Below are 24,191 nucleotides of genomic sequence, written 5' to 3'. Positions count from 1 at the left end.
CATGCTCAATGGGGGACAGATCCGGAGATATTGCTGGCCAGGGTAGTTGACTTACACCTTCTAGAGCACGTTGGGTGGCACGGGATACATGCGGACGTGCATTGTCCTGTTGGAACAGCAAGTTCCCTTGCCGGTCTAGGAATGGTAGAACGATGGGTTCGATGACGGTTTGGATGTACCGTGCACTATTCAGTGTCCCCTCGACGATCACCAGAGGTGTACGGCCAGTGTAGGAGATCGCTCCCCACACCATGATGCCGGGTGTTGGCCCTGTGTGCCTCGGTCGTATACAGTCCTGATTGTGGCGCTCACCTGCACGGCGCCAAACACGCATACGACCATCATTGGCACCAAGGCAGAAGCGACTCTCATCGCTGAAGACGACACGTCTCCATTCGTCCCTCCATTCACGCCTGTCGCGACACCACTGGAGGCGGGCTGCACAATGTTGGGGCGTGAGCAGAAGACGGCCTAACGGTGTGCGGGACCGTAGCCCAGCTTCATGGAGACGGTTGCGAATGGTCCTCGCCGATACCCCAGGAGCAACAGTGTCCCTAATTTGCTGGGAAGTGGCGGTGCGGTCCCCTACGGCACTGCGTAGGATCCTACGGTCTTGGCGTGCATCCGTGCGTCGCTGCGGTCCGGTCCCAGGTCGACGGGCACGTGCACCTTTCGCCGACCACTGGCGACAACATCGATGTACTGTGGAGACCTCACGCCCCACGTGTTGAGCAATTCGGTGGTACGTCCACCCGGCCTCCCGCATGCCCACTGTACGCCCTCGCTCAAAGCCCGTCAACTGCACATACGGTTCACGTCCATGCTGTCGCGGCATGCTACCAGTGTTAAAGACTGCGATGGAGCTCCGTATGCCACGGCAAACTGGCTGACACTGACGGTGGCGGTGCACAAATGCTGCGCAGCTAGCGCCATTCGACGGCCAAAACCGCGGTTCCTGGTGTGTCCACTGTGCCGTGCGTGTGATCATTGCTTGTACAGCCCTCTCGCAGTGTCCGGAGCAAGTATGGTGGGTCTGACACACCGGTGTCAATGTGTTCTTTTTTCCATTTCTAGGAGTGTATTTTCAATGTTTGAGTATCACACGCAAAAATTATGCGAATCAAGTAACGAAATTTCTGTCCCAAATAGATCATAGCACTAAATATATCCGAGATCTTATATTCACCCGCGTTGGTGAGTGTAAACACACTTCTCCACCACATCGTTTCCACTAAACATATCTGGTAAAAAAAGAAAATCCTGATGATCACACGAACTCGTGATCACGAAGCGCGCCTTTGCCGCCTACAGGGTAGCCCTGTTCACGCCGGATGGGAGAGAGAGAGAGAGAGAGAGAGAGAGAGAGAGAGAGAGACCAACACCCGCGCCAGCCATGCCCACCAGCACTGAAAGCAAGCATGCACATATTACAACTACGCAAAACAAGAAACTGATCATAGGGGATTTGACATCAAGACTGGGTTTTTAAGAGAAGTATAGACTTTCTAAATTGGTTATCTCCGCTACATTCGGAAGGAGAGAGCAAAGTTCTACAGGATGTAGGATAGAGGCAACAGCAAACACGACTGCAAGACGGAGTCCACTGCGATGTTTTGAGAAGGGCTAAGCATTGTACACCTAAATCACAACCCACTCCGAAGAGTAGCTGCCATGGGTAGATGTCGTAGATCGCTGCAGCACTCTCACTTCCCGCGCACTCACCTTCCAGACGTCCACACAAAGTGCGCCCATCCACTCGGACACCGCCAGCGTCGATGGATGTTATCAATATGTCCAGTGCAATTCTCTCACGCAGCACACACGCATCCACCTCCGTCGCGCTCACGCAGCACACTAGACACTTCGCCATACCCTGCCGCTGTGGGCAAGATGAGACAGGTAGGCACATTCCTTGCCCCGGCCCAGGCTGAGCTAATTCGTTACTTCTGGTTTCAGACTCCTCGTGACCACCGCTGCAGCCAGTCGCGGTGCACTGCTAAAGAGGCAGCTGCAATTTGGATGTATACAGTAGTTCTAAACAATCTCAGCCCGACATAGACCCAACAGTTTAAAAAATGCCCTTTCCACTATACGTGGCAGCTATGCTGTTGACCATACACCTCCAGTTTCTCACGTGAATGTAGATTTTTCCCTCTTATACGTGTTTCTTCGAAGATAGGAGGAATCGGACCAAACATGCGTTTTTACCTCTCTAAAGTATTGTCACTTGTTGTGAAAATCGTGTACAGGACTATGGCGTAGGCTATATTCCCTCTAAGTATTCATTCATCAGGTGCAAAAAATCTTTTCATATCTGTCATATCCTGCATGGCAGGAATAGAATATTAAACTCATTTTTGGCTCATGGTGGAGTCCTAAATTCTACCACTGTCACAAGGACGTCTCCTCGCCTTCGACTCCCTCTTAAGGTGTATACTATGTATCACTTTACAAATTCGGTAATACATCTGATTTTATTTGGATGGTCATCTCTCCCTGTGTAAGTAAGAGATTCAAACATTGCTAAAAGATATCACCGCAATGAAAAAAATTCCAAGTCATGAATCACATTCGTGGTGCCCTAGCCATCATCACCACCTGCCAGGCTGCATGCCACTGATATCAGTTATATTGATCATGAGAGTCACTTTGCATGGCAAGTAATTTTTATTTTTCAGTAGTCGGATTACCTCACCAGGTAGTTGAAATGGGAATCCTTGGAGGGAAGACGGTGTTCTTTTCGAGGAGGACTATTGAGAACTGACATTTTAAACTGACCTCAGAAGGGCTCTGCTGCAAGCACATTCAAACTGATCTTTCACATCTCAAACAAGCGATGTCAGTCACTGATTATGTAGTAATCAACAGTGTACCAGTGGACAGATATCACGAAAAAGACACCGTAGTTGTACTGTAATAAGTATCACAGTGGATAGTGCAACCAATTTTAGCAATTTTACCAGTTTTTCCATAATTTCAACACCGACTAGTGACGCTGCAGCACACTTCTCAATTTCTGTATCGTCGCTAAACCGCCCCTCCACTACTCTGCGAGTACCATACTAGATTGCAAATGTACATAGATGACTGTGCAGTACGTCTATTCATTTTTAACTCTCGAACATATACACCAAAGTATACCAAACAGCGATCTACACATTTGCTAGCACTTCGATCATAGTGCGTAATTTACTATTACGATTGTCCATCTTTCCCTATACGGATGGGAGTCACAGAGCATCCTCGCATTCTTAGAATAATGGCCTATTTAATATGAAGCTGTCCAGAAGTAGACCGCTATATTCCACGTCTCGTGAAGGAGCAGAGCGAGCTGAGTCTGTAACTGCTGTTCTGCACCAATCTTATTCACAGCACCAATCCAAGTGCACAAAATCTCTCTAGATGTGCGCATGTCGAGGAGGTTAGCATCCCTTATCGATGTGTAGCAGATATGAAAGTGTTGTGATGATATAACAGGCTGTTATGAAGTAGAAACGTGTGGTTTATGCATAATGGAGCTCCAGACGGACGTAGTTCGAAACATTTTATGCAAATATAGTGCAGTAACAATTCAGAAGTATTTTTGTAGTGTCGGAGGTCAGTACCAATAAAGTATTGATAAGAGGGAACATAAACACGTGCACTCCTAAGGCTACACAGTTCTGCACTTAAAAGTGGTATAACACTACAGCGGTGCAGTTTCCGACGTATAAATCATGCGGAATGCCACGCTGTTAATACTCCAACGTAAGAAATATATCTCCAGCACATGACATGCATTCTCTATGGAAGCTTCTTTACGAAAAACTTTGACGACAAACTGCAAAGTGATAAAACTATTACGTTGCACACAGAAGAAAAAACCGATTCTTTGTAAGACAAATACTGCATAGGTTTCCAGAAGTGTATGACTTGCCCTTTCCCATATGATCCACTTGCATTTAGGACAGGACGAACATGAAAAGAGTAGTAACAGTCGTTTCGTACCTATATGAGTATCAAGACTCAATTCATCTCCAAAATGTGACAGAGAAATGGCAGACTCCACATACATCTACGTTCGTCTAGAGGAGGGTATGGAAACAAAATGGTTCAAATGACTCTGAGCACTATGGAACTTAACATCTGAGGTCATCAGTCCCCTACAACTTAGAACCACTTAAACCTAACTAACCTAAGGACATCACACACATCAATGCCCGAAGCAGGATTCGAACCTGCGACCGTAGCAGTCGCGCGGTTCCGGACTGAAGCGCCTAGAACCGCTCCGCCACAGCGGCTGGCGGTACAGAAACAGGTTTTCCATCAATGGACATGTTTCATCACACATGAGCTGGAAGTCCTCTGATGACTATGGTTTGGAGAGATTTGCCGTTAACCATCGCAGGTAGATAATGCTCTAAGTGGCACACAGAACACGCAACTGTATACGAGTCGATCTCAGGTTACACCACACAACTGATGCACGGCAAGAGAACAACGGAAAACGGTGGTTAAATGCATGATAAATGCCCTGTAGCAACATCTCCCTGTTTCCCTCTCAACTGGTCACTCCATCTACTTCCTATCGTCCTTCACCACAGATCCATCTGAGTTTAGAGGTAGATGGCTCTCTTTTTCCAGGGAAGCATCAAAGACAGCAGTCGACTTACATGTATCACTACTACCTAAATAGACATACATTACAACGTTACCATCCAGCAACTGTTTGTTAGCTGACGCCGCAAGGTTGTGACTGGCGGAGAGAACAGAGAAGGACGTTGTAAATACTGTTTAACACATTTCTTGTAGTGGCCAGTTTCGCAGCAGCTCCGATCACATGCACAAGGCTGCAGTGAGGGCTTGGCAGAGACTGAGGAACATAGGGGCTGCCTAAAAAACCATGTTGGAGTTTTACTGTAGCAGAGAGGTTCGAAAAAGGTGACTCGTTTCGTGCCATGACAGTGGCACTAATATAATTACTTGTGGCTGAAATCATTAAAAGTTATCTCCATAGGATCGAACACAGGCAAGTGGTTGAATGGAGAGACGTGATTGCAAACTGCAGACAGCATTTCTACCAGAAAGTGTAATGCTGTCAGCGACTCTTGTGTGTGCATGAGAAACCAAGATCTCTTTTTATGGAAGGTGACGGTAACATATTCGATGTGATCGTGGTTTTAATAGAACTGTCATTACGTGAAAAGTAAGTTGCTGGCAATAGAATCTTTCTGTAGTCAGTTTCAAATGTGGATTTCAATAGTGATACTCGAAGAGAACATCGTATTCCCTCTACGGATTCCCGTTTCAACTACCTGGTGAGTGTAATCCGACTACTGAAAACTAAAAATGACTTGCCATGCAAAGTGACTCTCATGATCAATATAACTGAGATCAGTGGCATGCAGCCTGGCAGGTGGCGATGATGGTTAGGACACCAAGGACGTGATTCATGACTTGGAATTTTTTCTCGCTGCGGCAATATCTTTTAGTAATATTTGAATCTTTCACCTACATAAGGAGAGACGACCATCGTAATAAATGGATTCCCCCTAAGGCCGGGACTGGTGCACTCTAGCATACACGTTCGTCCACTACTGCGGCAGCGACCGCAGCTATAGTTTCCTGGCGAAAACAAAATCCTGACGATCACATAAACTCGCTATCACGAAGCACACTTGTTCAAGAATCAAAAGAGGAGGAGGTACACCTGGAGAAGGCCGGGTGATGCGGGAAGACTTCATTTCGATTACATCATGGTCAGACAGACATTCCGAAATCAGATACTGGATTGTAAGGCGCATCCAGGAGCAGATATAGAATCAGATCATAATGTAGTAGTGATGAAGAGTAGGCTGAAGTTAAAGAGATTAGTCAGGAAGAATCAGTATGCAAAGAAGTGGGATACGAAACTACTAAGGAATGACGAGATACGCTTGAAGTTGGTGTGTAGAACGTACGAGGCTGGCGACATACAATCTGACTTTCGGAAAAATATCGTCCACACAGTTCTGAAGACTTCAAGAGCTGACAAATTTGAGAATTATCGCACAATCAGTTTAACAGCACATGTATCCAAGTTACTGACAAAAATAATATACAGAAGAATGGGAAAGAAAATTGAGGATGTGTTAGGTGACGATCAGTTTGGCTTTAGGAAGGTAAAGGGAACATAGATGCAGTTCTGACGTTGTGGTTGATAATGGGAGCAAGATTAAAGAAGAATCAAGACAAGTTCATAGGATTTGTAGGCATGGAAAAAGTGTTCGACAATGTAAAATGGCACAAGATGTTAGAGATTCTGAGAAAAATAGGGGTAAGCGAAAGGGAGGGACGGGTAATATACAATATGTACAGGAGTAAAGAGGGAATAATAAGGGTGGACGATCAGGAACGGAGTGCTCGGATTAAAACGGGTGAAGGACAGGGATGTACTCTTTCGCTCCACTGTTCAATCTGTACATCGAAGAAGTAATGGCGGATATAAAACGAAGGTTCAGGAGCGGAATTAAAGTTCAAGGGGAAAAGGGTATCAATGATACGATTCGCTGATGACATTGATATCTTGAGTGTAAGTAAGGAAGAATTACACAATCTGCTGAATGGAATGGACAGCCTGATGAGTACAGAATATGGATTAAGAGTAAATCGAAGAAAGACGAAAGTAATGGGAAGTAGCAGAAATTTAACATCAGGACTGATGGTCACGAAGTAGATGCAGTTATGAAATTCTGCTACCAAGGCAGCAAAATAACCAATGACGGGCGGAGCAAGTAGCACGTCAAAAGCTGACTAACACAGGCAAAAAGAGCATTCCTCACCAAGACAAGTCTACTAGTATCGAACATAGGCCTTAATTTGAGGAAGAAATTTCTGAGGATATACGTTTGGAGCACAGCATTGTATGGTAGTGAAACACTGACTTTGGGAAAACCGGAACAAAAGAGAATCAAAGCATTTGACATGTGATGCTACAGAAGAAAGTTTAAAATTAGGTGGACTGATAAGGTAAGGAGTGAGGAGGTTCTGCGGAGACTCGGAGAGAAAAGAAATATGCGAAAATCATTGATAAGGAGAAGGGACAGGATGATAGGACGTCTGTTAAGACATGAGGGAATGACTTCCATGGTACTAGAGGGAGCTGTAGAGGGCAAAAACTGTTGAGGAAGACAGAGACTGGAATACATCCAGCAAATAATTGAGGACGTAGTTTGTAAGTGCTACGCTGAGACCAAGAGGTTGGCGCAGGAGAGGAATTCGTGGCGGGCCGCATCAAACCAGTAAGAAGACCGATGACTCAGAAAGAAGTCTAAATTGGCTTTCCTGTTGTTGCTGATGGTGTGGCTGTGTGTGTTCAGCTGATAGCACCTGTCAGCTTTGCTCAGATGTAGGGGTTCGCCGAAATTTTCTCTGTTTGTGTATTTTCTGCTTGCCATAATAGGGTAAGCGTCCCTAGTAAAAAAGGAACGAAGGAAGATTTTATTTACCGTCCCGTCGACATCGAGTTCATTAGAGACGGAGCACAAGTTCGGACTGTGTCGAGGGTGGGGAAGGAAATCGGCGTGCCCTTTCAAAGGATCCATCCTGGTATTTGTCTGGAGCGATTTAGTTAAATCACTGAAAACCTAAATCTAGATGGCCGGACGCGGGTTTGAACCGTCATCCCCCCGAATGCGTGTCCAGGATGCTAACTACTGCGCCACCTCGCTCGGTCATTAGTAAACAGTACCTTTGGGCGATTATATCTCCACTTATGGTTGTGTCCGTAATTTCCCAGATTTAAAATGAAGGGGGTGTTTGAGTCTCTTGAATTCCTGTACAGTCTTGTGACGAGTATTCCCTGTGAAGTTCCGCGGGGCGTATGTATTGGGGAGAACTGCTTATGATTCGTAGTACCCTGTTCTACATGACCTGTAGGAGGCGCAGACTTGTTGGAGGAAATCGTTGCTGCGTATTGGTCTCCACAACAGGCGCCTGGTTCTTTCACCCTTGCCGAGTGCTGTCCATCAGCGACGAAGGATGGAATTTACACTCCAGTATTGCAACTGGACATCCACTGTACGGCGACAGTGGTTTTTTCAGATGAATCATGTTTTATGCGAGTATGGCATGAGACGTTGAAAGCAAATGCCCTACAAGAGTCGTCGAAAGGGTCCGGCTGGAGGATGAAGCGTTATGGTCTGGTCAATATTTTCGTGACATTCATCGGGTCATCTCGTCATTCTTTAAGACACAACTGATCAACTCAAGTATGCATCTATCCTTGGGGACCGCGTACACTTCTACACGCAATTTGTTTTTCCTCCGCACTATGGCATCTACCAGAAAGAAAATGAAACGTTCTTCGCAGCTCGCAGTGTACATGCGTGGTTCGAAGAGCAGCAGTATGAATTTACCGTACTCCCAATCGAGAATCTATGGTACTACCTTGAACATGTCGTTGGCGCCATGGATCCCCAACCGAGAAACCTAGCGCAGCTGTCCACCGAAATGTGGCATGGCATGGCACCCCATCATTGTTAGTACCTCTTAGAACTTGATTGACTCTGTTCCTGTTCGTCTCTCAGCGGTCCGCACTGCAAAAGACGGTTATTCAGGCTTTTGACATGTGGTCACATTAAGGTGAATGGGCAGGGTAAATAGGAAAGAAAGACGAATTCTTATTTTTCCATTCCTGGCCGATATCTGTAACAATTCATCACTTAGAATAGGCAGTTAAATCGTCTTTGGAACTACAGAGTAGCATATGTGAAACTTTGTTGTTCTCTCCCTGCAAGCAATATTATGGGAAAATCTTAGGGTGGGAAGACTACTTTCTCGCTGTCACAACGGTTCAGAGTATTATAGCTTTTACAGGCGTGTGGAAGTTTTCACAGTATTTATGTCTCACTCCGACGTCAGACCCACCACGCGCCAAGACTCAGTGGAACGAGGAGTACCTCTGAAGTTGTCCAGTGCAGCTCTGGGCGAAAGATAAGGAAGAAAAAAGTATCATGTGCCACGACCATAGAACCAGGAGGATTCAACAGCAGCTAACACAACTGGTTGTGAAAGCCTTCGTTCTATTACTACACACGAAGCATAGCCTGTAACCTAAATTTACGGGAGAGGTACCAAAGGAACTGAAGAATATTCATTTTTTCTGCTATGGAAAATGGTAGTGAAGAGTTCTAATGAAGTTCTCGTGAGACGTAAAAAGTCTTTCTTTGAATGCCTACCAGATAATATTTTTAAGCCTTTCTGTCAGTTATCGATACTGAAGCAAGTGGAGGGATCATGTTCAAGTTATAGAAGATAATGTAATCACTAAAACTGCTTTGCAGTATGGTCCCAGAGGACACCGAAATATTGGTTACCATGTAAAAGTGGGGTGAACAGTTCTGAGGCGGAACAAGTCAGTAGGTCTAATCCTTGATGCTGATGATTGATTCAATACTGCATCAGATGTGTATAACTTTGTAAGATGCACGCGCCTCGTGGCCAATGGAAGCAGGACACCGCTTAATTTAGACCCGTGTGCGTTACGTCCGTTTACCTTTCATTACAGGTTGATTCCGATCGACCGCCGTGCCATTCTTCGCTAATGGAACCATTGGATGCGGTATGGAAGGGCGTGGAGAGAGTAAACCGCTCTCCCAGTCATTGTAAGTTTTCGTGACCTGGAGCCGCTACTACTTAGTTAAGTAGCTCCTGAGTTGGCATTATGAACTGAGAGCACCCCATTCAACTTCTCCTACCAAAGAAACACCCTTATGAGTGCCAGGAATCGAACTCAGTCCCTGCGCATAGCAGTTAGCCGCGTTGACCACTCAGTTACGGAGGCGAACTCACCTGCGATTATTTTCTGCCAATGTACAAGATTCAACTGGCACTTATACATAGAAAGTCGTTAAATACACTTAGCATTCCTATTAAGTAATAGTTTCTGCTTGACTGCGAAAGTCTCGCAATAGAGAAGAGTTAATCCCATTTGCAGTTTCTCCTAGCCACTTGTTAGAAACGGTGATCATGACTCAGTTGCGAAGTAGAATTATCTTGTGTGAAAAACAGCCTCTTACGTGCAGCTGATGAGCAAATAAGTGTAGGTCTGTTATCTCGTACCGGTATATCTGCGAAACACGGTTAAATTCGCAGACAGATTTACTGCAGCTTGGCAAAGTGCATATTCTGTTTTAGATAATCTCACACAAATATGTGTCATGCTGATAAAAAGCACGTTCATATTTCTGCAAGTTTAATGATTCCTCTTCATACCTTTATTTTCAAGCGTTAGTGGTAAAATTTCGACAAGTGTGGCATCTGTAGTTTTGTTGTGAAACAGTTATGACTAATTTATTTCTACGAAAATGCTTTATACCCTAGATGTCGATATTTGTTTTCCAGTAACAAAGTAGGTTACGAAGAACGACGAGAAATGCATGTGGTCTTTTGCAGTTTTGAATGGAATAATAGCAGTTTATAATAGTCACCTTTGTGTAAGGCAACGAGATCGTGTGAAGTGCTTGGTGACTGGAGAACCAACCATGACGCCAGTGTCGCGGTAACAATTTCCAGCTAATCCTCGGGCAGCGCATTCCATAGGTGCATTGCTGACACTTTCTCTGGCCATGATGTTGATTTTCGAATGTACACGGTAATAGACGATGGCGCTAAATCGTGACTCCCAAAATTACAAGCATTCAGAGAGTAAAAACTGTGTTTTTCTCTGTCATGAGTATGCCTAATAATGGAGACCATATAAACTGGAACTGGATGCGGTATCTCAGGTTTCTGTCACAGAGTAGATATCGAGAATTTCTGGTAGCTTCTAAGTAGCTCGAAAAAGTACGGGAGTGTGTTGTACCTGCTGAACAGTGTATCTCATAATACATGGTGCTTTCTGGTCTTTAATTCAGTCTAGTGAGTGATTTTAGACTCACATGAAGAAATGCCAACTAGAGACGGCCATACGCAGTTTCCGCCTTTTTCGAGTTCTGCATATTTGAGAACTGCATAATGTACTAAAGCTATTTGAAATACATTGCTAATTTTTCAATTAAAGAATTTTATGGCAAGTAAAATTCCATATACACTCCTGGAAACTGAAATAAGAACACCGTGAATTCATTGTCCCAGGAAGGGGAAACTTTATTGACACATTCCTGGGGTCAGATACATCACATGATCACACTGACAGAACCACAGGCACATAGACACAGGCAACAGAGCATGCACAATGTCGGCACTAGTACAGTGTATATCCACCTTTCGCAGCAATGCAGGCTGCTATTCTCCCATGGAGACGATCATAGAGATGCTGGATGTAGTCCTGTGGAACGGCTTGCCATGCCATTTCCACCTGGCGCCTCAGTTGGACCAGCGTTCGTGCTGGACGTGCAGACCGCGTGAGACGACGCTTCATCCAGTCCCAAACATGCTCAATGGGGGACAGATCCGGAGATCTTGCTGGCCAGGGTAGTTGACTTACACCTTCTAGAGCACGTTGGGTGGCACGGGATACATGCGGACGTGCATTGTCCTGTTGGAACAGCAAGTTCCCTTGCCGGTCTAGGAATGGTAGAACGACGGGTTCGATGACGGTTTGGATGTACCGTGCACTATTCAGTGTCCCCTCGACGATCACCAGAGGTGTACGGCCAGTGTAGGAGATCGCTCCCCACACCATGATGCCGGGTGTTGGCCCTGTGTGCCTCGGTCGTATGCAGTCCTGATTGTGGCGCTCACCTGCACGGCGCCAAACACGCATACGAACATCATTGGCACCAAGGCAGAAGCGACTCTCATCGCTGAAGACGACACGTCTCCATTCGTCCCTCCATTCACGCCTGTCGCGACACCACTGGAGGCGGGCTGCACGATGTTGGGGCGTGAGCGGAAGATGGCCTAACGGTGTGCGGGACCGTAGCCCAGCTTCATGGAGACGGTTGCGAATGGTCCTCGCCGATACCCCAGGAGCAACAGTGTCCCTAATTTGCTGGGAAGTGGCGGTGCGGTCCCCTACGGCACTGCGTAGGAACCTACGGTCTTGGCGTGCATCCGTGCGTCGCTGCGGTCCGGTCCCAGGTCGACGGGCACGTGCCCCTTCCGCCGACCACTGGCGGCAACATCGATGTTCTGTGGAGACCTCACGCCCCACGTGTTGAGCAATTCGGCGGTACGTCCACCCGGCCTCCCGCATGCCCACTATACGCCCTCGCTCAAAGCCCGTCAACTGCACATACGGTTCACGTCCACGCTGTCGCGGCATGCTACCAGTGTTAAAGACTGCGATGGAGCTCCGTATGCCACGGCAAACTGGCTGACACTGACGGCGGCGGTGTACAAATGCTGCGCAGCTAGCGCCATTCGACGGCCAACACCGCGGTTCCTGGTGTGTCCGCTGTGCCGTGCGTGTGATCATTCCTTGTACAGCCCTCTCGCAGTGTCTGGAGCAAGTATGGTGGGTCTGACACACTGGTGTCAATTTGTTCTTTTTTCCATTTCCAGGAGTGTATTTTTAAAATTAATTGTATAATTCGTGAACAGTTAAGCCATACTTCATCGGTCGTGCACCACCTTGTGCCTTCAAACAGAGGAGGATCTTTCACAAGGGAACATGTGATATTTCTAAAAATGTGTTTGTGAATTCTTAAGGGACCAATTTGCTGACGTCATCGGTCCCTACACTTACTGACTACTTAAACTAACTTAAACTAATTTATGCTAAGAACAACCAACACACTCATTCCCGAGGGAGGAATCGAACCTCCGGCGGGAGGGGCCGCGGAATCCGTGACGTGGCACCTCAAACTTGGCGGACACTCGGCGCCGCGATATTTACAAATTAACTAAGTTTCGTTAATGTCTTAACAGTTTTACCTTTCTTGAGAATGGAAACTTGTGTTAGTTTCCATTAGCTTCAGATTGAAAATGTGTGTAACTTGGAACTGGGCCTTTAATACATCTGATTGATTTGATTTCACTTTCTGATTAATAGTTTGCAGTAGAGTAATAATGTATGAGACAACAACTAAATACTGTACTGGCAAGATTTCATCGGTCGCACCGCTATTCAATATCAATCGAATATTTGTTCCTAGGTACATGACCCTCTTGTTCCTCGGAACATGTTTTCACATATGGAAAAAAATAATACTTTTCTGGAGTAGTTCTAGTAATTCCAAAATCAAATTGCAGTACGTAAAAGGAGAAAGTCATCATTTAAAAATGGAAGAAGAAAATATACTAAGCCTCTATTACAGAGCAGGCTAGAAGGGAAAGTTTGAAAAGTGTTCCATGGTATCACACTCTCCTCCACTAATTATTAAGTTGTACTCTTTGGAATTAAATACCAGCACTTACAAAATATCTGGGCTACAACTTTACTCAACTAATCCCCAGGATTTGGTACACCGGAGAAGATGTGATTGAGTCATCTAACTAAGTTGGCGCAAAATACTATCGCATCGGGATTTTGTGCCAGTTCTTGAGTTATCACTGTATAAATGTCTGCTGTGGAAAGCGCCCACAAACATTCTTCTTTCGACCAAGTAAGTCACTGATATCCGGTACAAACATTCGACGATGTTGGCTGTGTACCAGTGCTAGTTATTAGAGTTTTTTTTTTATCTTTGTGAGACAAGCCAAAACACTTATCACAGTAGAAGTAACTGACAGAAGGCTGAAGACTAGGATTGGTTCAGCAGTTTTGTTTTTATAAATTAACGATACTGTTTTCCATGATGCTTAGTAGAATCCTAGAAAATGAATTTTCAGTAATAGGTTTTCGTAATTATTGAAATACGTATTTATTGCTTAATGAAAACAAGACACAACTAGTCGATATTTACAGGATGATAATGCAGGTGACTCATAGCCGGCCGATGTGGCCGCGCGGTTCTAGGCGCATCAGTCTGGAACCGCGTGACCGCTACGGTCACAGGTTCGAATCCTGCCTTGGGCATGGATGTTTGTGATGTCCTTAAGCCGGGTTCTCACAGGCAACGAAAGTATCGCCACAAGTCAAGTCATTCTGAAGTGGCGCTGTGAGCTACCGTTCACACAGGACGCCACAAATTCTTCGTAATTGCGCAGTTTGCAAAATGGCGTCACCTTTATCAGCTGATTAAATGGCTGTACGTATTACTAAATAAGATGTTTTGGAAACATAATAAATGTAAAATATTACTTACCAAAGTGTTTCTCGTCTCTCTTGTCTCGACTACATGTTTTAAGAACCGGTCTGCAGCTTCAAGCCAAGCAAGGCTGGGTTTATATATACCGTCTGTAGACACACCACTCAGTAATTTTTTATGTTTATTCATGTAAGCATTTCGAATGCTTCGAATTTTTAACTTTGTTGTGGCTACATCAATTCCAGGTACATATTCACGCATACTGTTTACTATTTCAATTAATGCAGCATCTCTCAAATTTCTGTCTTTGTATGATTCGCTTTTGTGGTTCCAAAGGCATTCCCGTTCTTCATACACCTCCAAGAATCTCATAATTGTCGCTGTTGACCACTTTCTCGACATATTAATAGCAAACGCACAAACAAAAGCACTATCTGCGAACGAATAAGCACTAGAAAGGTTTGAATCCAGCCGCGAGGTAGCAATCGAATGACGTTATTCGATTGTGGAGAAGGCAAAATGGCGCAACAAAGTAGAAACAAGTTCAACTTTTTGTGGCGTGACAAAAGCTGCGCTTCTTAAATGGTGCCACCGAAAACTAGAAGTTCACACATGCAACTACCAAGCAACTGCAGTTCGCTATTCGCAGGGCGATACTTTTGTTGCCCGTGTGAACCCGGCTTCATGTTAGTTAGGTTTAAGTAGTTCTAAGTTCTAGGGGACTGATGACCATAGATGTTAAGTCCCATAGTGCTCAGATCCATTTGAACCATAACTCATAACTGTGAGTCAACATTAACACTTCTCAACTATCTGGTATGATGCTGTGCGAAAATAATGAACTTAAAGCATCTGTCTTACTCTAACGAACTTATAAAAACATAAACGACACAACATAATTTTCTCAGTACCGGTACTGATAGTCACTGAACCACTGCATTTCCTTTCAGACAATACTCTTCGGAACGCTATGGTGTTCTTTTACAAACTGTAGTAGTTAGGGTTTTACGTAATTATGAAACTATCAGTAAAATAAATGACAGATATTAAGTACAATAGGAGCATTTTCGTGGAGTTACGAAATTATATTACTCCCAGAGTTTATTCCTGTTACCTGAAGGACTTTGTATCACAACCTAATATTCGTAAATAGTTTTAAAGTAAAGAACAAGAAATATTTAGCCTAATGGATCTATGACTAAGTGAGTAAGTGTCAGACTACAAATCCGTATGTCTAGGGGCGAATCCTCGGTCGTCGCTACGTGTTCTTCTGTCACTAATTGCGTCTTTCACCTCTGGCACTCAGTTGTTGATATTACAAACGCGCCGTTGAACCAGGCTTCAGCGGTTACGTTAAACGGTAGGTCCCCCAACAACTGAGACGTAAGTAAATTCAGAGTCGAAGAAAGGTGACGACATACAATGTCCAGTTGGACCACTCCTAATAAAGCACTGCGATGCTCAAACCAACCATCTGTTGACGGCACATTTACATTTTTAAAATAATTATCTCAATTATGATAGATTTAAAGTTTAAATTATCTATCGTTTCGATAAGGCTAAGAGACCTACTGGCTGTTTCGCACATGTCTTATACTTTTGCAGGTTTTTGTTTCTCTGTTAGGTGATTGTGAACTAGACAACAGAATGTTGGTTCTAAAGTTGTAGTGTAATTTGTACGTAGAATTAATAATACCAACACTAAAGATATGTATTTTATGTGATTAGGTTAATTTCTGATCTAACTGTGACGTTAGAAACTTTTTTAACTTCCCACACAGAAAATTTCAAGTGACGTGTGCAGCGTAATTCCATCAGAACTTGCTATAAAGCTCATTCGCACCAGGAACACTTGAGGAAGACATCTCACCTCCTTCTTAGAGTCCCTAGGCTGACAACCACACCGTGAAGAAGAGCTAACGAAGTTGGTGGCTAGCGCCAAGTTAGTCGAGTGACCAAAAGTCACAGGAAAATACACTGTACATGATTGAAGAATTTTGGTGTTAGATGTAGCGTCTATTTCGACTTCGCCTCCACATCAAATCGGTCTCTAGGATCTATTGACCTCTTCTTTGACCCCGCCTTTCGTGTTAACTGAACGCGATGCCCTCCTGCATATTGTTGTCAGTGATAACACGTCTGGCGACTTTGAGAAACTTCGATACCAAAAATGTCCGTCGGTGTTACCTCTGAACTTTTCTACTATTTTCCCTTGGCATCGACTCTCTGGGAACTGGGAAAAGTTAGTTAGTTAATTAGTTACGTGTTCCAAAGATTATTTAACGAATATTTATGAAAATGATGTGGAATAGATTTGCTTGCACGATATGTAGGGTTAGGTGAGGGTAAAAGCCCATCAAGCTTGCTGGTCCCTGAAGCAGAATTTTACCAAACTGCTCAGTTTTATTCTGGAGAAAATGTGGTAAGTCGCTTTTATGCGTTTTCTATATAAAATTTGAACAGTTTTGATTGAGTGTTAGGTGAACGTAAATCTATTTAAAAACTAGGTAAACTTGGTATCGGGATTAGCGACAATAAGCTTCAGATACGCTCCTTGAACTTCATGACTTCAGTTGTGTGTGTTATCTGTAAACTGACAAAAAAGAAAATAGTGGAATGCGGTAAAAATAGCCAAGTCTAATGGGGTAGAAGTTCGCATTCCGTACTTTTTTCCCATCTAGAAACTATTTACAAATTTTTATCCCATAGCCCGTACTTCAACTTGTGTAGTCCATTGTAGACTATTCAAGCATTTTTATTGATTTATTTGCCATACATGCCTCATTTATCATCTTAGAGAAACTGAATTAATTTTTCTTTTGTGTAGTTCTGCTTTCGTTGGGTAGTGTTTCTTCAAATATACCTACCTGTCAAACACACTTCGAATGTAACCACATACTGCGTAATGGAATTTATTTTTCCAGAAAACGATCGAGAACATCAACTCGACAGCCTAACAGAACCTCTTAGAACCTCTCTGCCATCAAGATCCTTACGGTGCCGTAAACGGGAAGTCAATACAGCAAGTATCCAAAGCCATCTTGTTTCCAGAGGCTGCCTTAAGGAGCAAGTCGGCCGATTCACAAAAACCTTTTCATTGGAGGAAGAACAATCAATAGTGCAGCACTGCATTTTTGTAGATAAATATATTTTCGGAATTACTCTCAGATCATTACGATATTTACTTTTTGAATTCGCCGAATATTAAACAGTTCCTAATTTGTTCCTCCACGTATTTATGTGTAATCCTCTTTATTTCCTTCAGTACGCACTGTGTACTCTTGCCCTAGGCCAGCGCACTCTTACATCATAGCATGGGATAAGAGTATGCAAAATATTTTTACGAAAACTGTAAGTTTTTTAAAAAATTTTGAGAAAAACCCCATGCTGCCCGTAATCGCGATGTGATTGACATGCATAATCACACTTCCATACTTATCAAGAGGTCTGAAACGAATAATACTGGGCATGGGGTTCACGCCTGAGCCTCAGGACGTGCGCTAGCAGCGCATGTCGGGTGTTTCAAGCGTCAACTTCGCGTCTCAATATTTCGGGATGTAATGGGAATATTGCGATGCAATCAACGCCATTGTGTATGTGATTTGTCATGCTATGGATTACTGAAGAAAAAAATATAGGAGGTCCATTTAAAAAAACATAAGTTTGTGTTAAAAAACACATATGCTTTCGTTTTAGAATGTTTCCAAATATGTATATTCATGGGCCCCAGCCCTACATTGATACCGGTGAAAGTCGTTTTCCAATAGCTGTTATTGTTCAAGAGATATTTTGGGTGGACAAGATAGCTGGGACACCCTGTATAAGGAATAGGAGTGGGCCTAAAATTTAGCCCAGCCCAAAATTTAATTCCGAGCAAAAATTTACTTTAAATGGGCTCACAATAAAAATAAGAGAGAGGAGGAAGGCAAGTGTTTAACGTCCTGACAGGGAACATTCACGGCAGCCGTGGACTGGGCAATGCCAAACAGCGTGCTTTTCAAAGAACTCAGTCGGTCTTGACTGGGTATTACTTTGATGAAACTCGAGCTGCGGGACTGAGGCAAGGTGTTAAAGTGATAATGGCACTGAGATTGTATTCGTTTTGAAATCCCTAGTTGGGTAGCCAAATATTACTTTTCCTTGGTTTCTCTTAATAATTTAAGGCAAATGCTGAAATGTTTACTTTGAAGAGAACATAGGTGATTTCCTTCCCAATCTCATTCCAATTCACGTATGTGTTTATATTTAAAGATCTTGTCAACAACGTTAAACCCTTCCCTGAATAGCTGTTGAAAGCATTGTACAAGAGTTCCCGTGCCAGGGAGCCTGTAGGTTTCGTGTGCATGACGTCTGTGATGTCTGGTATACATAACGATGTTAAGTATTGGCGGTATCATTAATCATGAGAAACACGTAGGAACGAATGGGAGACCGGTCATTCAGTCGCGAATGGCACCAATGTTTAATAATAATTTCAACATAAATTAGTAACTGGTAATGTGAAGGATTTGGAGTGGGTGGGGGGGGGGGGGGGGGAGCAGGAGAATCAATCTGATGCTTTGTAAGTGCAGTAAAATTACTAATTCACAAAATAATCGACGATGCTGTCATTGACCGATGCTACACGACCGAACACTGTTTTACAGGTAACCCAAGTTTCAGTCGACACCTATGTGCGGAGAGAATCATTAGCTGTGTGAGAAGAGATGATGATGTACGCTATCATTCGGATGGTAATGTTGATAACGTCCACCAGTGTTCATAGTACAATTGTTTTTTACAAATCAGTAAACAAAATTCTCTGAGATCCCGACTTTTATGCTTTCGAAAAGGTTTAGTCTTGCAACGTAATACTAAACTAATTATTTCAGAGTCATGATCGTTGATTCATCTGCTGCAGAGACATCACTAGAAAAACTGGTAAGTAGTGTCTTTAATCTAACTAGAGTTGAGTCAAGGAGTTGGAAGGGAGAAAGTGAATCCAGACTATGGGTAATGTGCATAGTGAGAGTAGAAATCACGACATGAACTGTACAAGTTTCAGTTGGCATCCATAATGGGGAAAAGTGCTTTGTACAGAATCCACAGCCGGCCGCTGTGGCCGAGCGGTTCTAGGCGCTTCAGCCCGGAACCGCGCTGCTGCTACGATCGAAGGTTCGAATCCTGCCTCGGGCATGGATGTGTGTAATATCCTTAGGTCAGTTAGGTTTACGTAGTTCTAAGTCTAGGCGACTTACGACCTCAGATGTTAAGTCCCAGAGTGCTTAGAGCCATTTGAATCATTTTTGAACAGAATCCACGGCCTTTGGAGAAGAAGTGTCATAGGAATATTTTGTGGAGAACCAACGGACTTTGAGTTAAAAGTGTTTTGTGTTATCATCAAATGAAATACTGTGGACTGTGAACCGCACACTTAGTGACAAGAAATGCAAGGAAGGTTACTCATGAAATTTGATTTGAAGATGAACTCCAGCTGAAGTAATGATGATTTTATTTACATAGAGCGTAGAAAATACTTTGTAAAATGTAAATTTTCACGGTCGGAATTGTCACAGTTAATAAAATATTCCGGGCTATTATGTCATGGTCGAAGTGATTTCACTTTAAAACCTGACGTTTCGTACCTATCTGTGGAGCACATTTTGAAGGGGTATCGTAGCTTTGAGGAATGTCCGATTCACACCCTGCCTCGCTACTGACTTTGCAGTGTAGCCGTGAACGTTGGAAGTAAGCGTGGAAATAAACTGCGAAATGATAATCAGTGAACACAGAATGGACCAATGGAAGACCCATCTGCACCTGAATGTAACAATGAAGTGATAACAGCAGAGAAAATTAGACTCAAGAGAGACGTATTTAAAGGGTACAGCTTAAGACTTTTATCGTTCTATCCTTAACAGAAGCCGCTTCCATCCATACTCAATTCAACATTTAAGCGTATGTGTTCAGTCTTCTCCGACAGATATGTGAAATTAAACCAAATGCCTAGACTGACACAGAGTTAACCCACCTCAAAAAATCAAATGAAATGTTTTCTACAAACATGGGTATGCCATTTGGTCAAGACAAGTGAAGAGAATCAACATAATGAAGGCCAACATCTAAGCTACTGGCTTTGAGATGAGTAATGGAAATACATGTGAAACTTTGAATGAAAACAACAACTACAAGTATTTAGACGTCCTTCAGTGAAGATACCTTACGGCTAAAACTATAAGTCAACGTGTCGCAGGTACATATACTGCCGGAAAAAATTAGTACATCCTTTTAGAGGTTTCAAATTCACTCACGATTTATGAGCGCATGAAACGATTACAAATGGTTCAAATGGCTCTGAGCACTATGAGACTTGACTTCTGAGGTCATCAGTCCCCTAGAACTTAGAACTACTTAAACCTAACTAACCTAAGGACATCACACACATCCATGCCCGAGGCAGGATTCGAACCTGAGACCGTAGAGGTCGCGCGGTTCCAGAAACGATTACATTTACAGATCAGTAGCACAAGCGGTTCTGAGGTACCATGTACCTTGACCCCTGCTGAAACACTCATATTCGTATGTGGTGCCGCCTCCATGGGCGGCAATGCAGGCGTTGACACTGGCATCCAGCCTATCGTACCGATGGTGAATACTGTCCAGGATTACGTTATGCCACTTTTTCTTGACCTGTTCGCTTAGTTGTGTAAGAGTTGTTGGTTGACGAGTCTCACGAGTCACTTCTCGTCCCATTATGACCCACACGTGGACGAAGACAAGTCTGGAGTCATGCTGGCCAGGGAAGTTGCCGCATGTCTTGCAGATCACGTCGAATTTCATGGCCAGTGTGTGGGCGAGTATTATCCTCTTGGGGCAACACATCACCTTCTTCTTGCAAGAACGGCTAAAGAAAGAATCTAACAACATTCTGCACGTACGGCACGCTTGTTAGCGACCCGTCCAGAAAAACGAAAGGTGAACGAGAGTTGTAACTTATTGCACACAAAACCATAAGGCCCGGTTTGGGGTCGTGCATCTTGGAGGAATGTGCTATACGAGACAGCACGCATCAGGTCTACGTCGTATCCTGAAGACGTCGGAGCGCCAGTCCATCTTTCAAGTGATCCTTTGATGACACCAGTCGAGCCGTGCATGTCATTGCTGTGGCGTGAGTGGAAGAGGAGCTAGAAGTGTCCGTTTCTTAGTCCCATGGCTAATAACCGGTTCCCAACAGTTCATGTTGACACGTCTGGGCTCGCAGGCCCTCTTATCTGTGCTGTGGTAGCTGTACGACCTGCCACTGCTGTCCTTATAATACGACGGTCCTGATGGGTGTCTGTGCTGCATGGACGTCCAGAACCTCATCCACGAGAATGAGAACGTTCACGCGACCACTGATATCAGTATCGTTGCACAATTGACGCAGCACATTCAACTTGTGTCGCAGTTTTCCGCAAGAACCATCCTGCCACTCGGAAGGCCACAGTTCGAGGCGTTTCAGACATGCTCATTTGGCTGTGGGAAGCACGAGTGCGTCTCCACAGCCTGGCTGCCTGTTTCCTTCACACGTCTGAACCATACTGAGCCTTTCGGCTCTGAGCATTCCCTATTAAAGGGTAGGCACAGACGGCACTCTGGTAGCTATGCCACTACGCTATCTGTTGGCCGACGACGTTGAAACCGTTATCTAGTATCCCGCAGTGGCTTATGCCATCATCGGATAAAAATCTAAGTCGTCCTACCTAGTTTACAATTTTTTTTCCTATATATTATATCAACAGAAATTCTTCAATTCTGAAATAAAGATTGAATGGAAAAATCAGCTGCTGCATCGCAAATACAAATGCAGTTCCAATGCTGAATTACACTTTTGGTCTCCTCTCCTGCTCTCTTGGTCAGGAGCCCATTCAGTTTCGGCGGCTTGTCTAGGCCTACCTTCAACCACTTTTTACTGAAATAAACCATCACTTCTACCATCAAGTGTTTAAATTCATCACCTCAATGAGTGCCTACTGCTTTCCCTTCCTCGCCAATCCAAACGCATTAACATCTGGTGTCAGAAATGGGATCGCTCATCGTTAGGCCCGACTTGTCGACCTAACTTAAGTTCAACATGCCGTACCCAATGAAGCTACAACTAGTACTTCGGTCTTGACGAGACAGATGTGACGTGCAGTAACAAGAGCAGGCATTCGCGGTTCGCCACGCAGCCTTCCGCCGTTTCGGCGTTCTCTGTTAACAGCTGCCGCAGCAAATGCAGGCCTCTTGCGTGGCCGGGCACCTCTCCGCGCCACACAGCCAGCCGCCGCCGCTGCCGTTCCCAGGCAGTCCTGCGTTACGCCATGCCACGGGTAGCCGTCTCCCACGCCGCTCCGCTGCAGCACGGTGGCATGTTCCGGCAGCGCGCCGCCATCCAGGGTACGCGCATGTTCCGGTCGACTAGCTGAGGCACGTCGCACAGCCGCCGACTCCGCCGACATCATTTTCGCCGATGTTTCCTGCCACTGCCGAAGGGAACTTCCCACCTATGGAAAAACCAGATCCAGTAGCTGCCCTTCAAGTAGAAGTCGATAAGTTAAATGTTAAGGAACATAGAAATGACGAAAGAATGCAAAAAATTGGCTCAAACACAGTCTGCCGATCTAAGTGCGTCAGAAACACACCCTGCTACGCCGCAATTGACTACTGCAAGCACCTCAAGTAGCACAATACCCCAGTCATCCATTGTAACTCTGGATAACAGTTTCGCTGCAGTCAGTTTCATTCCGACGTTTCCCGGGAAACCTAATGAACAAATAAATTCCTTTCTACAAACTGTCTGAGATGTAGGCCGCGCTTGTGCTTGGCCAAACGATTTCCTATTAAATGTACTCCGCCTTAAATTGTCAGGTGATGCCCGTACATATATCGAATCAGTTCACGTCATTAGGGACACCACCTCTTTTGCCACCTAAGAGGGTGGGTTGAAAGAGAGGTAATCGGACAGACATGACGCCAGCTATTATAGGGGCAAGTTGTCCACCCTCCACCAGAAGCAAGGGAGGATGTAGAGACATTTACTGACCGAATCCGCACTGTGGTTTACCGCACTTACACGCTGAGTTAGGATTCCACACATAACGAGGTGTTAATTGAGCAGGCGGAAGCCCACTTGATTGACGTATTTATATGTGCATTCGACCCATGTCTCGGAAGAGAGGCAAAAATAGACATACGTGGAAGAAATACAAAAGTAACCATGGGGAATTTTCATAATCTGTGGTATCCATTGCCCCAAAGTAACTGTTAAAAACCTGACTGTGTCATATGGGAAAGGGGAGTGGGAAATAATTGATACCGAGCAACTTCATCGAAAGCAATTGTGTACTCTGAGCAGTATTTTCACAACAAAAACTCATCAGTTTATAAAGAGGTGATAGCTGTAGACTTTAATTACACGCATTAAAACCAACAGATATATCCAGAACAGTCCTAAAATTTAAAGCAGAAATAGTTACCAATAATACATTAGTTGGGTTAGAAAAGAACTGCATGGGTAACATGTGGATGACGTCACCTGGAATCATCTTGTTTTATGGGAACATCTTTCAAGAAGAAAGAAAGGGCTTCTGACACCGGCATATGTTCAAGTCTTTGAGATAAGGAACTACCAAGAGTAAAAGGGATATATTATAGCTACAGGAAGTGTGAGACCAGACGGAGACCACATGGCACGTCTATACATATTAATAAATTAAAGCACCTGCCACGTTTTTCTGTCTGTATGTGAAGGTTAATCTCAGGAGCTACTATAGGAGTTTTGATACGGTTTTCACTAGGAGGGTTTGTGTTTTTAAGAAGACAAGTTGTCAGGTCATAGATACTTAGTGGTACTTGTGTGAAGCTGGAACCAAAAAACTGCAGTCAGTGCCACTCTACTGTCCTGGCCAGAGCAGCTGTTCAGTGTCTTTTAATGCTGATGCAGTGACTTTTGTCTGCAATAATTAGTCTGCAATGGTGGTTTCCACATTATACAGGGACATGCTAGTAACAGAGTACAGGGACATGCTAGCAACAGAGCAATGTCAGTTCTGAGCGACTTTGTTTGTGTGGGTTGCATACATCCAGGAGCAAACTTGA

This window comes from Schistocerca gregaria, chromosome X, assembly GCF_023897955.1.
Source record: "Schistocerca gregaria isolate iqSchGreg1 chromosome X, iqSchGreg1.2, whole genome shotgun sequence".
NCBI lineage: Eukaryota > Metazoa > Arthropoda > Insecta > Orthoptera > Acrididae > Schistocerca > Schistocerca gregaria.
Note: the sequence above shows the minus strand (reverse complement) of the source record.